The sequence below is a fragment of the Onychostoma macrolepis genome, chromosome 03, assembly GCF_012432095.1.
Source record: "Onychostoma macrolepis isolate SWU-2019 chromosome 03, ASM1243209v1, whole genome shotgun sequence".
NCBI lineage: Eukaryota > Metazoa > Chordata > Actinopteri > Cypriniformes > Cyprinidae > Onychostoma > Onychostoma macrolepis.
The window spans coordinates 35023080-35035932 of NC_081157.1; the positions used below are offsets into that span (position 1 = coordinate 35023080).

Genomic DNA, 12853 nt, shown 5'->3' on the forward strand with positions numbered 1-12853 from the left:
TCTGGTAAAATAAAAATTTAATTTAATTTAATTTAATTTAATTTAATTTAATTTAATTTAATTTAATTTAATTTAATTTAATTTAATTTAATTTAATTTAATTTAATTTAATTTAATTTAATTTAATTTAATTTAATTTAATTTAATTTAATTTAATTTAATACGGTGTGGTTATGGCTGCAAGTCAATATTGAATCTTACATTTTAGACACAATTTTTTTTTTTTTTGATTTATCCCTGCAAATAAAAGTAGATCCATTAGTTGTAAGTGGCTAAATATTGTAATGTAATTAATAATGTCATTTTTGTGATTACATAAGTGTCCTACACTGAAATTTATTGGTATTTCCTATATTTTGTTTGTTTTCTGGTTAATACATAAAATAAAATAAAATAAAATAAAATGAAATAAAATAAAATAAATTATGTGATTATGCCAGCAAGTTGATATTGAATAACTTACATTTTAGAAACATTACTGCTGGTTTGTTGTCTATTTTTGCGGCACCAACAAGTAGAGTTTCGAATTAAGTCAAAGCAGAATTAACAGTTTAATATCGCCTAGCGTTTCTGAAGTCATTGTTTTTGAACGAACTGCTTGAGTGATTCAATGACTCAAAAACTAGCCACTTGTTGCGTTACTGAATGAATCAGCACATTTGAACAAAACAGTTAAATGAATCATTTAATGATTCACTCATAAAGACAGCCACTTACTGCCACCTACTGGCGTAATGATGTAACTACAGAAAGAGTCACTGATTGTTCCCCACCACAGAGTGAACAGCGAAACAAGCAGTGAAAATCCCAGTGCTGTTAGACTGTGTCAGCACTCTTGGGACGCCGCTCATATTCAAGGACCGTAACTAAATATTGCATAATATGAAATAACTTTTCCCAAACTAAATCCAGCCAGTTTGTTCTTTTTTCCTCCGCCAAAAACCTTTGCCAAAACATTAAGCTTTGTGTATTGCCAAGCAATGCGCAGACTGGAACTGTAAATTTAATTTAACTCCTTTTCAATGACTGATTTCCTTTTTAATAGCTATACACCTCACTCTCTTCACACCCCGTTCACAGTCTGGTCATCCTTCCTCACTCCCACATTACCTCCCTGCACTGCTTGATTATCACAGTCGAGCCGGCGCCGGGCACGCAGCCGTATTCAGGCTGGTCGAGGGAGATTGAGCTCTGAAAGGTGTTTATAAGCGCATGCTGTCATGCTCTGCTGCTTGCAGGGGTTAGAATGGCAACAGTTGTGATGACTGTGCAAAATGGGATTATTGCAGTGTTGAGATTGTAACACACTGTGGTCCTAAACAATACAAATTCAGCAGAAGGAGGCAGTGCATGGGTTGATATGGCAGGCTCTGTTGTTCAATGTGCACACTAGGTTACATTGATCTGGCTTATTTGTCGAGGTTTATGAAGGATGAGGAAGCCTGCAAATGCAGCAGTTGTTTTAAGTAATGTTACCATATTGAAAGTACTTTCTGAAAGGGCTTGCTTTGTTTGAGGTTTGTAAATGCTATAACCGATGTACAGTAGTTTAATTAGCAAGTGTGGCCTGGTTATGTAACGCTTATTAATTCCTAGTGGTTGGATAGTGTAAGGCTTTAAAAACAGATGGCACAAATGGACAAGGAAGGGAGAGAAAGAGATTAACTGAGATGGAGGGAGATGCACACAGTTTCAGAGTTGAGTGAAATCATCAGGAAAGAGGGATGGAGGGCAGGAGAGATAAAGAGAGAGAGAGAGGCAGCCTGTTCAAAGCAGTTCACGCCCTACTGACTCACTAACACCCCAGAGTGCCACATGACCACATGCATGGAGGCGTCAGAGCGCCTGGGGACAATGAAAGAGAAGAAAAGATGGAGTAGAGAGTTAGGGCAAGGAAAGGGTGAAGTTCAGTTTCCTTTGAATATATTAAAGTTAACAAGTCCAAAAACCAACAGGGAATCTAACCAATCACTGTAAAAATTTGAACTGCGGTCCATATTACTTATTAAATGTGTCCGTTAGCATTCCCATTCATCTCAAGAGCGACTGCCACACTGACCTCTTGATTTCAACTGACTGAAACTGAAAACTGGAAGAAAAAAAAAGAATGTTTAATTGCTGCTTTAAATTAAAATCAAAGTGCTGCCAGTTCATAGTATATTCAACCACAATTCATTTATTTATTTGGCTTGGAAAATCGAGTTTAAATACTTAAAACTCAACGTAGAAATGAAATGCATGCTAAATGGCTATGCATCTTTAAGCGGCTGAAGAATATGAATATGTTTTTCGGTTTTATTTCAGCTCTTAGCTGTATGGCGTTAATAGGAAACTCTAGTTTTATGTGGCTTGAACCCTGGAGATCCTTCCTGCAGTGAGAGTCCACTCCACAGCTGTTGACATGAGGTTGAAAACAGCTGGATGCCAGTTTCCCCACTCTGCCCATGAGCCATGTGTCGCTCTTTATCACCTGCCCAGGGTGCACCGGCACCAGCACTCAGAGCACTAGAGTGATTCTGACTGGCGCTCCCTTGTAATACCGTATATATTTTTGTTACAGAAGCTAGAATAATTATTCATTCATTAATTTGCGTACCCAGGTAATAAAACAAATTTAGAACAGGTGACTTTCCTCTTAAAACTTGATTAACACTTAATAGGTATATGCAGTGACATTGTGAGAGCTTAAAAGATGATAGTTCTTGGTTGATTAAAACCACAGGATGCTCTTGTCATTGAAAATTTAAGAACAACCAGTGCTCAATCCTGAAACTGACTCATGGGTTTGGCAGTGTCCAGCCCTTTGAAGCTCTGTCTAGAAATGAGGATATTTACTAATAAACATTAGTTGTGTGTAGAATTATTGGTCTGTCTGGGAGTGTTGGAGAGTCTTAACACTGGCTCAACAATTTATTGTCCTTGTGTTTCTGGTGCAGATCAAGTTGTTCACACATCTTCACGGTGTCATGAGTCCTCAGCAAAGTGAAAATCTGGCTTCATCCACTTTCTAAACAAGTTGACATAGCTGCATCACATTTCTCCGGCCAAGATGATGGACCCTCCGAGGTTTATGTCATGAGCCTTTCATTACACAGGCAAGAGCCATTGAAAGAAAGCCAGAAATGTTGAATTCCACACAAATACTGTAAAAAGTTAAGGAGAAACTGTCTACGGTCAGGATGAAACTCACATACTGGACTTCTAACATATGGTGAATGACCGAGCTGATCTGTTTCTTCATGGCCTACATGATGGAGTGGCTGAGAGATGATGGTTATTGTTCCCAAACCTCCTTGGCAGGGAATCCTGAAAGCTGTCTTTGCCCACAGAGTAATTTGAATGGGGTCAAACTGATGGATTTCTGGGCAATTCTTTAATGCCAAAGAGGATGTATGGGATCCTGAGGTCCCGGTCTAAAGATTGAGAATATCTGAGAGCCAATTTTCCTCGCTTCACTCACGTGCCATGTGCTTCTGTTTATTCACTGGCCAGGATGTTGAGTCATCTGCACAGAGCGATGATTTGCATGTGGGACGCTCATACCTGCCTTTGTACCATTTTCTGCATATATTCGAATTATATGACTTTTATGATATGTTAATTCAAGGTGTATGTTAATGTGTTCTTCCAACATATGCATGCTTAATAAACATATATATGTATTTGTTTATCTATCTGTTTATGTAATCATATGCCCAGCTGTTTGTGTTTATTATTAATTAATCTGTCTGTTCTGTTAATTAATTTACAATGCAGTTTGTGCACCTGAGCCAGTGTTTTTACACCTGTTTTTGGCTTAGGTAGGAGCACTGTGACCTGCAAATCTAGCAGGCTGCTTGTAATGTCTTAGCACAGACGTAAGGATAATGTTTTCGGAGTGGTGTAATTATACATTCATCTGAAAATAAGTACAAGCTTTTAAAATACAAAACAACCTAAAATAAGTCTTGATCTTTACAAAAAAAAAAAAAAAAAAAACTGAACCTCTATCAATGACAAGAACATTCATCAACAGTATATTTCAAACTAAAGTAGCCCATGATAATTAAATGTGTGAGATGATTTTGCAAAATTCAGTATTATGAATAAATAAAACCCACATGTCACAAACATGCAGAGTACATGACAGAGATGAAAGAGAAATAAATCTGTGTGCCTATTTCATATGAGACTGTGAGCTTGTTAATGTATATTTTTAGCAACATCTGAACATGATGATCAAAACTGTAGAAGTAATGTCTGCAAAATAACTCCAGATTAATTAATGCACAAAACATGTGTGCTAATGATTTTCCAGTGAATTTTTTAAAATATATATTTATTGAACATTTTATCCGTCATCTCCCCTCAAAATAAATAAATGAGTTAATATAAAATAAATAAGCAAATAAGTTAAATAACTAAAATAAATAAACAAAAGAGAATGAAAATACATTTCAGTGTCTTTTAAGTAGGGCTGGGTATCGTTCAAAAATGTTCGATATCGATACCAGTTATCTCAGAAAACTTTGGTTTTATTTTTTCAGCTTGTTGATATGTATACAGACTCAAAGCCTCATCTGCTGAGCCACAAAGGAACAAAATATATATAACACAATAAATCAGTGCAAATAGTTTTAATAAAGTTCAAATATAGTTTTCAGTTTACACATCTGTTAGGCTACGTTTACACTAGTGCGTGTTCGTTTTAAAATGCATAGCTCAGACAGAATCATCATTTCTATTTATTTATTCCAGGTTTTTAAAGACTTCAAGAAATTTAAAATCTTTATCCACTTTCATAAGTGGGTGCTTTATTTTCTTTCACCATATGTTTTATTATTAAATTCTGTGTTGTAGTAGGTCTAATTATTTGAATGCATAAAAACAACTTAGTTTATTCAAATTTATTGTTAAAATAGCCTTATGAAATGTTTTCTTTTTCCTCAGAAATTCTGTGTTCTGTATCTGGTTTTCAAATGAAGGCATAAAACATGAATTTTTGAAAATCAAACTTTATTTATTTATTTTGGCAAACAAAGGGGGTTTACTATTGAAATTAAAACATGGAAGAAATGTTGTGTTATCATTACTTAAAAAAAAAATAAAGTTTTTAATAATTTTAATACTAGCCTAGTAGTAACAGTATGTACATTCTGCTGAACAATAGTAATGTATTTCTGCCGCAGTGTCTTCCAAGTTAAACCGAACTTTTATTTTGACGGGTTGCCGTGAATACCTTTACAGTTCTGTGTGTATATGAAGCTAGATCAGTGGCATGCACAGACCTCCGGAGGGGCAGGGGCAAAATGGGGTGGGGTATGGATTAGGGGTGGGCGATATGGCAAAAATATAAAAAAAAATTTTTTTTTTTTTGAAATATCACGATTCACAATATTATCACAATTCTTTGTCATGTTGGATTTTCTATTTTGCAAGTTGTTTGAGCATTACAGCCAAACTAATTTCCCTATTATAAAGACAAAGCCTTTTAAGGTAACAAAATATAAAAAAGCATGGCGGATATTTAGGCCAAAGTGGGTGAAGATAAAAATTGTTGTCATTATTTTATCTTTGTTATTAAAAAATGAGAGCAAAGATACACATTACAAATACACATAATATACAAATAAAATAAACAGTGTTTTATTTTCAGGTAGTCTACAATAGGTGTATTTAGCAGGAGCATTCAAGAAATTGAATGAACAAATATAAAAATAAAACACTATATAGATTGATTCCTATTAAAGCAACTGTATTAAAGTTTTTCAGTCAAGAGTAGTGAGTGATTTTTCTCTTTGTGTTTGGTGTTTTATTAACATTAAAGGAATAATTCACCCCAAAATTAAAATAGGCTAGTGTTTTATTTTTATACCTTCATTTACTCACTCAAAAGTTGTTTTAAACCTGAACGAGTTTCTTCTGCTGAAAATAAATGCTATTTTGAAGAATGTGGAAAACCAAACAGTTGCTGGTCTACAGTGACTTCCATAGTATTTTTGTTTCCCTTCTGTTAAAGTCAATGTGGACCAGCAACTGTTTGGTTACCCACATTCTTCAAAATATCTTCTTTTGTGTTCAGCACAAGAAAGAAATTTATACAGGTTTGGGACAACATGTGAGTGAGTAAATAATAACAGAATTACAATTTTGGGCTGAACTATCCCTTTAATTACAATCGGCAGCATGTTTAGTACTGTCCCTTTAACATCTGCACGCATCTAAAATACAGGCACGCATCCGTTTCTCTCAGCTGTTTACTTTCATTTTAGACATAACCAACTGAGTCTATACATAAACATTGTGTGTTTTGACAGTATTAGCACAAAACATAACTTAGTTCAGTAATCAGGAGCTGTTTGACGGGCTTTTTAGAGCACGCGCTTTGGGTGTATGTGCTCAGAAAAGGCGCTCGTCAGAACAGCACACGAGTGAATCGTTTAACCAGTAAGTCTGTGAAGCAGATGCAGATAATGTACTTTTGTGACTGCGAATAAGTGCAGTGTCCTGTGAGAGTAACTCTACCGCGGAGTTAACACTGATGTGAATGTATGTGGCGTTGTACAGTATAGACGGCTGCGCCAGAACTGCAGCTGATAGAATGTGTGCTGTAGCACAATACTAGGATATTTCTTCCAAAAAAGCAAATCGTGGAGACATGTTTATAGTCCACGATCAAAAATAGTCATATCGAACACCCCTACCCTCTCAGAGCAGTTCTGGAGATGATGTTCATGTGTTTATGTCCTCATTTAGTGAGACTGCAGTCGCTGAAATCACCGCGAGCGTCACACGCGCTTCAGTCTGTGTAGTAAACAAAACCGCGCGATAGAGAGCAGACTGCTCCGTACGCTTTCGAGTCGCTCTCGCGGATGTCAAACACTGATCGATCTGCGTCGCTTCTAGTCGAACACACCTAGTGCTGCAGACTTATTGCCTCACTGATGTTGATGAGATTAACCCCTTAGGTATCGAAATTTGGTACTGAACGACAAGACGTTTTTCGATACTCAATGATATCGAGGCAATTCGGTCGGTGCCTAAAAAGTATCAAACTCGATACCCAGCCCTACTTTTAAGAAATATTGTGCACACTTAGTGTATCTAGAAAAGAGATTTCATGCATAATTGAATTCTATTATATTGCAATTAAAGATTAAAATTTATATTTCATTATTAAGTAAAAGCTTGTATTTTTAAACATAATGTTACAACTTATGTAACTTATATAACCTGCTACAACTCAAGTGATCTTATGAACAGTAGTGCACTTTAGATTGTTGCACAGCTTTTATTCTTTCAATTTCTAGATGAATCATGAATGAGTAACTTTATTCTTATACATCAGTCATATATGACTGGTACCTTTCATCTTCACATTTTTTCTTTCTTTCTTTCTTTCTTTCTTTCTTTCTTTCTTTCTTTCTTTCTTTCTTTCTTTCTTTCTTTCTTTTCTCATAGTGTGTGGGGTCTGAAATTCTAAGACCACATTGACAATTTACTGAAGTTGTTAAGCTGATAATATACACCAATGAGTCAAAACATCATTCATGGCCAGTCATAGTTGAAGTGAATATTGTTCATCATCTCCTAACAAAGACACCTGTGAAGGACGATGATAAATGAACAATTACTTCATGTAGTCAATGTGTTGGTGCAGGAGAAATGGGCAGGAATAAAGTTCTGAGTGACTTTGACAGAGGTCTTGTAGAGTCCATGACTCAGTGGGTCAGTGTTGTTTTGGCAGCACAAGTAGGACCTACAGCATGTTAGATGGGTAGTCATAATGGTTTGGCTCACTGGTGTATAATATATATTGAAATGTAAAATCACTGAACTCACACATATGCAGTACACACACTATGGGGGTCAGTGTGATGCACCTCCTTAGGGTCTAATAAGTGAAATTCACTTTTTTTGCTCACTCATTGTTCTTCCTTACGTGTCCTCCTGCACCTCATTATGCACCAGGGCACATGCAGGGTTAATTCTGCAGGTAGTTAATGAGTCACCCTCAGAGCAGAAGGCAACAGATTGAGTCCTGGGTGCAAAACTGGATGAATAAACAATGACTATAAACATTTGGCACATTGCTCTGTGTATTGGAACAGTTTCAAATGTGATATGTGCATTTAGTGATGGTACGTATGTGTGTGTGTTTTAAGACACCTGATGACTCGGGTGCTCTGAGATCACCTAGCAGATGGAAAAATACCGCTCTTCTTTTCTCTCTGCAGGGCTCACAGTTTGACTGCTGCTAAAAACCACCCTCCTGCTTTCCCTCAGCGTTTCAGCACTCTCGCTCTCTCCCGCTTTCTCTCGCTTTCTTTAACTGCAGTCGGTCTTCACCAACTGCAAAACAGCCATACAGGCCCATAATGACAGTTTTGTTTTTTTTTTTTTTTTTCACATTTAGTAAATCAAACAATCACAAAGGTGTTTTATTTTTAAATTAAACTTAGTAATTTATTTCATTACACAGCTCTCTGTAATTACTTAATTCTTATTGGTCAGAATTGCGAGGTCAAAAAAAAGATACTAAATTGCATATTTGACCATTGTTTATGACAATTTTCATGTACCTTGTATCACTCCACAGTTCTAACTGGGACCATATTAGGTTACACTTTAGAATACTTGCTCCGTCGTTAATGAATAACTACACAGGAACAAATGACTAATGCACTATTAACATTGTAGTAACTACTATTAACTAACAAGAAACTCCGATTAATGATTTATTAAGCAATAGCGCTAAGTTGAAACTGGTAGTTCACTATTAGCTAACAATAACTTTTTTTTTCATATATCCTGAGAACTTCTAAGAACTACTTTATACAGGTTCACAATTAATGTGAATTATGCATAATGAATAATTAATTCTAAAATGAAGATCATGGTAACCCACTAGTAATGACTCAAATATTACCAAAAATTACTCAAGTATTACCGAAAATCATCATAACTTCCTAATATTGACTGATGTCATTGTGAGCTTTTGAGATATATGTAAGGTTTTGGACAGTAATGACTCAAGTGTTACTACATCCTTCTGAAGAAACTACTAATTATTTGGATCAGTATTCTAAAGAGAAGGTCACAGTAACCCACTAGTAGTGATTTAAGTGTTACCAAATCTAGCTAAATTAATTACTAACCAGGGGTGCGTTTCCCAAAAACAACTATGGTCGCAAGTCCCGTAGTTACCAATAGAGTTCAATGGAGCTAACGATGCTTTTGGGAAATGCACCCCAGAACCTTACAAAAACCTCAAAAGTTTACAGTGACGTCAGTAATTACTAGATAATTATCACGATCATCACTTTAGAATACTGATCCAAATAATTAGTAATTCCTTCTGAAGAATTTGGTAATACTTGAGTCATTGCTAGTGGGTTACCATGACCTTTACTTTAGAATATACATTATGTATTATTCATATTAATTATCAACCTGTATACAGTAGTTCTTAGTAGTTCTTGGGGAGGTATGAAAAAAATAATAGTTACTGATTAGGTAATAGTGAACTACCATATTCGACTAAGCACTATTACCGGTATTTACTAACTCATCAATCAGAGTTGCTTGTTAGTTACTAGTTGTTACTAGAGTGATAATATTGCATTACTCATGTGTTCTTGTGTAGTTATTCATTAATGATGGAACAGTATTCGAAAGTGTTACCCCATATTTTTCTCATAACAGTTAATTTTCTAAGTAAAAGCAGTAAAGCAGTAAAGTACTATATTATGATTACTTTATCTTACATCAAGATGTTAACTTATTTATTTAACGTTTTTGACTCCGGGTTCTGGGGGAATAATGCTGCTGCGCATACAACATATGTGAAATAACCCCCATATATAGCATACGTGAAATCCCCCTGTAGCAGATCTATGCAGGTGGAGCTGGGGAAGGTGGAGGGTTTCTGAAGCGTGCTGCAACTGCTACAGCAAGCACTAGCCAAGTGTTTGAATGCTGAGCAGCAGCTCATTGGCTGCTGATACAAAAAGACCAATCAGCTGCGCCATCTAGAGTTTCATGACAGAACTTTGGATTTGCATTCAAGAACGTCTTAAATGAAGCAGCTCATAATTGTATTCAGATTTTACAAACCTTCAGCTGCCGCTGGCCATCAACAATTGCCATCCTGCTTAAATCTTAAAAACTTTTTTTTTTTTTTTTTTACAATTTCTAACAAATGAGAAAATTTTTAACAGTTTACTCTAAATATTTAAATAAACATACAATGTTTGTTTTTAATTCTTGACTCAACTGTGGAATAACTGGGCAGTCATTCATAGCTCATAGTATTTTTTACGATCCCTACTTCACATGAATTAAAAAAAAAATACTTCTACAGCATTGCTGAGCTGATTGCACACACAAAAGCCTGCTGGTTTTTGTGTTTGTGAGCTGGGTGAACAAGTTAAAATAACAGCAGTGTTGTAACTTGTTTAAATATACACAGGGCACATCAATCACTTTAACTGCAGCTGCAAGCAATGCTAACAGGAGGCAGTAGTCATTAGTTGAAGTATGAACATAGTGATTTATTGCAATTTCATTTTGTTCTGCTGAGAATTTGGACAATAATAGCCAATTAGTGTTGGGTCTTCTGAGTCAGAAACTCTGTTCCACAATTGGACCAAGAAAGAGAAACTGATGAGACTCCACAGAGAAGCCATTCTGTGTGATCAACAACCATTAGTCCTTTTTCACACCATATGTGGAAGCGGTGAGTATTTATTAATATTAATATTAATAGTAACAGTATTGGCTGTTACTGGATAGTTAACTGTGCTCATTTTTTTCTCTTTTACATTTAGACTACAACTATATATAATTAGATATAATTTAATGCTCATTTAAATTTAATATGATACTAATAATTTAAGCTCTTTAGCAAACATACTGTGGATTATGATTTTGTAGCATTCAATATGATTTATTTTATTTTTATTTAGACAAAATTGTACAATTTTAACACTGGTCATTTATCAGTTACCAGTCATAACATCAAAAATAACTATCAGCTCATTGATGGATACCTAGTTTGGATTTTGGGTATCGTTCTGTGTAAATGAATTACCATTGGGATGTAAAAGTGATCAGTTACATCTAAAATATGACATGTCTCGTGTATATAAAATGAATGACGGTCAAGTGACCCACCTCCAGTAAACATTTAATTATTTATCCCCATTAATAAATAAAAATACTTCATGTATTAACGTAGGAATTTAGTTGTTTTATTCCTTTTGTTTGAAATGTCAACAGAAGGTTTATGTAAGATTGAGCCGAAGCAGAAGCAGATGAGGACCATTGAGACTTAACAGCATTGTGTTTGAGACAGCAGAAGGGGGTGTAATGATACTAATGCCTTAGGCAGACTGAGACCTTATCGATAGCCATTGATCGGAGATAGAGAAATGAGGCTGATTAGATGAATGGCATAATTAGTATGAATAATGAGTTTCCCTTGAGGGGAATTTGGACCTTCTGAGTCTTTCAAAATGCAGGTCATGTTTCTTCTGAGACCATGACTAAAGTTCCACTTTTAGGTCTATGTATATTCTCACAGCTGGTTTCATCTAAGGAAGCATGTGTAAAATCACACAAAAGAGCACAATCTAGGTTCTCAACCTGACCGTTTGTATAAAGAGCTCTTTGATCTGTTCATCGTCCACGCCAAAAGCTATATCTGCAGATGAACACTGTATGGTCATTTTAACAGCAAGATGCTTTAAAGCATGGCAATCTCTACTTGAATCCATGCACTGTTGCTGAAAATTCAACATTTCACTCTTAAAGTGCATCCCCGAGGACAGAGAGAACAAAATGGAGAACGCAACAGAAATTGAAGGGGGCCGCAGGGTACCAGACAGAAGTCAGAAGCCAAAACAAAGTTCACTGCTGGAAAATAACCATACCTGTGCACCGGTCCGAGATTTGATTTGTCTGGAAATCACAGTGCGACTGAAGTTATTTTGCTTGTGGCGAGCAGAGGGCCAAAATACAGATCAGGACTCAGACAGGAAGTCAAATCCCTGTAATAACAGACACCTTTAACACCACCAAGGATTCCTAGAGCTCTTTTCTGGCTGTTATTGTCAACATTTTACCAAGTATATTATTGTTTATCGCAGAGACCTTGGCCAAGAGGCATCTCGCATGTTTATTTACCGTGTCAGCGGCGATATAGTGGGTGTGCGGGTCGAATATATTTGTGCGTATGTGTGAGAGAAAGAGAGCATGGTATGCTGTGCCAGTGCACATGTCTGTGCAGATAAATTCAGGGATTAGTGTGTTAGAGATGCACAGACTGACTGACAATCTCTCCTCCCTTCAGTGCCACTGTGAGACAACTGAGAACTCATTAACTCACTGCACTCACGGACCGAGAGAGAGAGAGAGTGAGAGAGTGAATTGAGACAGAAATGAAAATGATGGCGTAGAAATAGAAAAAGCAAATATGGTGTATTAGCAGCGAGGCCGTGAGCGATCGAGGCAGAATGAGTGAGGGAGGTTAGGCCAAAAACAGAAAAGGCTAACGGTGAACAGCAGAGGCTGGAGGAAGAGGAGGTGTGGAAGAGAAGGATGAAGAAAGGAGAGAGAGGGAGAGAGAGAGAGAGAGAGAGAAAGTGGCTGTTGCCAGGGACAACAGCATAATAGAGAGCGATCCTCCTACACAACCTCTGCCTTATTTTACTCCTCCTCCACTATGGCTTGATTCTGTCTCTCCCTCCGTTTACCTGCCTCAAGTCATGTCTGCCGTGGACCTTGTCAGAGTCAACAGTGCTTATTGGAATCATTGTTGAAGGGACGGCTCATCCACAATGGAACATTCTGACATTTACTCATCCTCATGTCA

The 12853-nt window shown here is 36.4% G+C and overlaps 1 protein-coding gene across 5 annotated transcripts in view; it reads left to right on the forward strand.

Moving 5' to 3' along the window:
• LOC131536191 (protein phosphatase 1 regulatory subunit 29) overlaps positions 1–12853 on the forward strand; it is a 110658-nt gene that overhangs the window by 19547 nt on the left and 78258 nt on the right. The window contains exon 3 of one of the 5 annotated variants that reach the window (XR_009269882.1): positions 2937–3800. The exons of the other annotated variants lie outside the window; for them this stretch is intronic. The gene's annotated coding sequence lies outside the window, so the exon portion shown is untranslated. Of the gene's footprint in view, positions 1–2936; positions 3801–12853 lie in introns of those variants that run through there. 5 annotated transcript variants of the gene reach the window in all.